Raw genomic sequence first — 5,000 nt, 5'->3', positions numbered from 1 at the left:
AAAGCGCTGAACAGAAGGAATACACATAAAAAGGACAGGTGATTGACAGTAAGCTTGACAGCTGCCAAGCTTTCAGCTTATCTGTCTCTTTGTCTGTCTGTCTAAGTGCCTGTCCAAAACCTGGGTTGGAAGGCTGATAATTTTGGAAGCTTAAAGATCAGAATTCCTCCTCCTTGACGAATATAACTACATGATTCTCTTCTTCAGCCATCATGTTTTACCCAAGGTGCCATATGTTTATTTATATTTAATTTTTTTATTTTGGTTTTGACTATATGAGGCTCTAGAAGATACGAGACCTGTACGCTTTCGTTTGCACCACCAAGGCACTCAAAGATATGAATAGAAACATTAATTATGGATTCATAATACAAATGAGTGCCCTCATCTTGTTAAATCCCATTATGATAAATTTGTGAAAAAACAAGAAAATCTAATTAAATCTAAAAAAAAAAAAAAAAAAAAATCATACTGTGAAAGAAATTATTTCAGATGATCGGGGCAACATTATGAACAACTATACACATACAAATACGCACAAATACACACACACACACACACACACACACACACACACACACACACACACACACACACACACACACACACACACACACACACACACACACACACACACACACACACACACACACACACGACTCGGTGGCGCGGTTGGCAGAGCACTTGACTGCCAAGTAAGGTAGTGCTCGCAGTACCCAGTTCGAATCCTGCCCAGGGCCGAAATTATTTCAGTATCGCTACGCTTCGGGTCGTTACTCTGACTCTCGTGGGCGGGGAGTTGGGTGTGTGTGTGTGTGTGTGTAAGGTCATATCATTACCCATAGATCGGTCATACGAGCTCTGAGCTCTCTTCCGGGAGGGAAATAGCTGTCGATCACGAGTCCACCACGTGATCCAAAGACCAATGTGAATACACACATACACACACAAACATACACACATACACACATGTATATATATATGTATATATATATATATATATACACATATATACATTGCTTAAACCACCTTTTCATGTTCCCTTTGTATCCATTTGTATCGACTATATAACTTTTACTTGTACACCATGTAACCATCTGCTGAAGAGGACCACAGAGAGTGGTCGAAATATACAGTTAATTAATTTTTTCTATCGTTTACTTTCTCCGACAGTGGGATTTTTCATCTTACCTATGTGTCACGACATAGTCCTCCTCTGATATACATACATACATACATATATATATATATATATATATATATATATGTTACGGGTTACCTGGGTTCGAATCCTCGGCTCGTCCACGTTTCAATTTCCAACGGATGCCTCCATCTAGCAATTCTTCAGTCTTGACTACGATGGCATGGATTTAAAAGTGATTTGTGGTTGAAAAAAGACATCAATTGATCACTGGGAACCATTCAGTGTACATGTATGTATTCTATATGTATTTCTAATAGAACAATGTAAAATAATTTTGAATCGAGAGAAGAAATGAAATATATATATATATATATGTATATATATATATAAATATACATGCATATATATATATATATATATATATATATAAATATACATATATATATATATATATATATATATATATATATATAATCCATTGATGAGACCTCCCTCCACTCTACTACCCGCTTACTTATCTCTTCACTTACTAGTATAGCCACCCCTTCTCTCCCTCGTCCCCTCTTCACTCCAGAGTACCTCCCAGCTACACTTCCAAACTCACAGTTGCCCTTTCCTTTCGTTTTAGTTTCACTCAAAGCCAGCACATCCATCTTTCTTCTCACAAACATACTGCCTATCTCTCCCCTTTTACTCTCATCTGTACCGCATCCACGCACATTAAAAGACGCAAACCCTAGGGTACTGGTTGGAAAACTGCTAGACCCTCTTATGCCTTTACTTTTTTTTTTTTTTTTTCTTCTTTTAGGAATGTCCCCTTTTGTGGCTACAAGTGGCAGGACTCCTAATCACATCACCAGTCCCTTTTTGTGTCCCCTTTTACGACTCAAGTGGAAAGACTTGGTAGTAGCATTCTCTTCCCTCCCCACAGGGTAGGCGAAAAAAGGAAATTAATATTCAGAGAAATGGTACAGGACATTAACAAGGGGTTGGGGAACAGCATCACCGAGGGATAGTCGTATTATATAAGTGTCATCATTTCTCTATGAACAGAGTTTTCCTCTATCACAGACTAAATGATGTGTGCCTCTTGTCCGTAGGGGTGCCCCATATAGACCCTAAAGTATCAACTGCATGCTACTTTGCCACAATAACATGCAGCCAATACCCCAGACGGAGTATGTAGATATAGATATATAAAAAGAGACATTGATATAGGTATAGATACAGATAAAGATGTAGATGTAGATGTAGATATAGATACATATATGGATATAGATATGAGTATAGTTATTGGTGGTACATATATAGGTATAGATTTAAGTATCATAGGTATATGTGTACTGTAGGTATAGATATGTGTACTTTTTATATACCTTTAATAAAACACTATGAAAAAAATTAAAACTTGAGAATAAATGGATTAAAATAGAATCAGACTGCCTCGTCTGTAAGACGAAAAACGACAGGAAAAGAGAAACAAATGCATGACATCATGTAAAAAGCATAAATTAATTTATACTCGTACATAATATTGTTTGCATTCGAAACGAAAAGAAAGAACAAACGAATGGAAATATGCATTATTCATTTAAAAACAATAGAGTAAGAGAAAGCATATAAGTGATCGAGACGTGTTGATGAAAGAAAAACAGAAAAGTTAAAAAAATAAGTGGTGGAGGGAAATTATGGAGAGAAATTAGAATAACGAGGGAACATGTAAAATACCGAATAATATCAAAACACGCAAGCACAGCAAATGAGAGGAAACGAAAACGAAACTATTTAATGCACGCGAAGGAGAAATTACAAATATAAGGAAAAAATTATCACAAAGTAGAGAGGAAAAGAACCGAGTATCGACGACAAATGGCGGTTTGAGACGAAACGAAACGTAAAGCAAAACCTTTTGGAGAGATAATGGTTGCATCATGCAAAGAGGGCTCGTGCAGAACCTTCCACTCTGGTTGTGCACAAAGCTTTACCCTTGTTCGCTTTGGCCAATTAGAGTACAATGAATGTAGATTGCGCAGCAAAATACAGAAAGGTTATGTTAAAATATTGCAACAAATATGCACACGGACACACCCACACACACATACACAAACACACACCCACCCACCCACACACACACCCACACCCACACACACACACACACACTAACACACACACACACACACACACACACACACACACACACACACACACACACACACACACACACACACACACACACACACACACACACACACACACACACACACACACACACACACACACACACACACACACACACACACACACACCGAAATTATTTCGGTATCGCTGTGCCTCGGGTCGTTACTCTGACTCTCGTGGGCGGGGAGTTGGGTGTGTGTGTGTGTGTGCAAGGTCATAGCATTACCCATAGATCGGACCTACGAGCTCTGAGCTCTCTTCCAGGAGGGAAATAGCTGTCGATCACGAGTCCAACACGTGCTCCAAAGACCAAGTGAATACACACACACACACACACACACACACACACACACACACACACACACACACACACACACACACACACACACACACACACACACACACACACACACACACACACACACACACACACATACACACACACACACACACACACGCTCACACACACGGGTCTAGGGACAAGTTTATTCCTGACCGGTTTCACTTATAGCTTCTTCAACCTGTGAAGAAACTATAAGCGAAACCGGTCAGGAATAAAGTCGGCCCTAGACCCGTGTCTTTCTCTTCCACCTTCCCCAAATATATACATACATACATACATACATACATACATACATACATACATACAATATGTACATATGTATATACATATATATATATATATGTATATATACATGTATATATATATATGTATATATATATATATATATATATATATATATATATATATATATATGTACAAATATTACCATTCCTAGACACTTATCCATCGGGGTGAAACGGATGTAAAGTTTTCAGTATACAGAAAACCCACGAACAAAGATGACTTCATACACTACTTATCCCATCACTGCACACACACAAAAACAGGAATGATAATTGGTTTCTATCTGAGAGCATTGAGGATATGCAACAAAGAATATATAGAAGAGGAGATGTCCTACATATTTAATGTCTTCCGCAGACTTATGTATCCAGCGGGACTACTATCCAAATTGAGAAAGAAAGCGGAAGAAATTTACGCAAGGCCAAAGAGTGACAAAGCTTCAATAAGATATCTAGTAGTACCTTTCGCAAAGGAAGCAAAATCCATAACCAAAACGTTATCTAAAGCAGGCATCCAAATAGCATATAAATCCGGGCGTAAAATAAAGGACGTCTTAATTAACAAACAAGAACAACACACCAACGAAAATAGCATAGTGTACGGTATACCATGCAGTGGATGTCCTGCAACATATTACGGTGAGACGTCACGGGGGTTGACAAAAAGACTAAGAGAACATAAGAACGATCTACGGCATCACAGGACTTCAAATTCACTGGCAGTGCATGAGGACACGCACGGGCATTTACCAGATTGGGAAGAGGCACACCCTATCTGGACCGGGCTTGAGAGAAGAATGAGAAAGCTGGTCGAGTCCGCATTCATAACACTGGGAAAGGTCAGCAACCACAGTGAAGGATTTGATAACCTGTCATTTGCAGCCGCCAGATTGGTTATGGAGGAGGGAGTATCGGGCCAATCAGCATGCGGCATTCTGAAACGTCCAGCCGGATGAGCCATAAGGAGAATATATATGCTGTACACATACGTTGTCTGTCACTCTGAAGAAGACTTGTAGTCGAAACGTCAGGAATATAGTGTTCTCGCTCT

This window comes from Oratosquilla oratoria, chromosome 3 (genome assembly GCF_046742065.1).
Source record: "Oratosquilla oratoria isolate Oo_2021 chromosome 3, ASM4674206v1, whole genome shotgun sequence".
NCBI lineage: Eukaryota > Metazoa > Arthropoda > Malacostraca > Stomatopoda > Squillidae > Oratosquilla > Oratosquilla oratoria.
Note: the sequence above shows the minus strand (reverse complement) of the source record.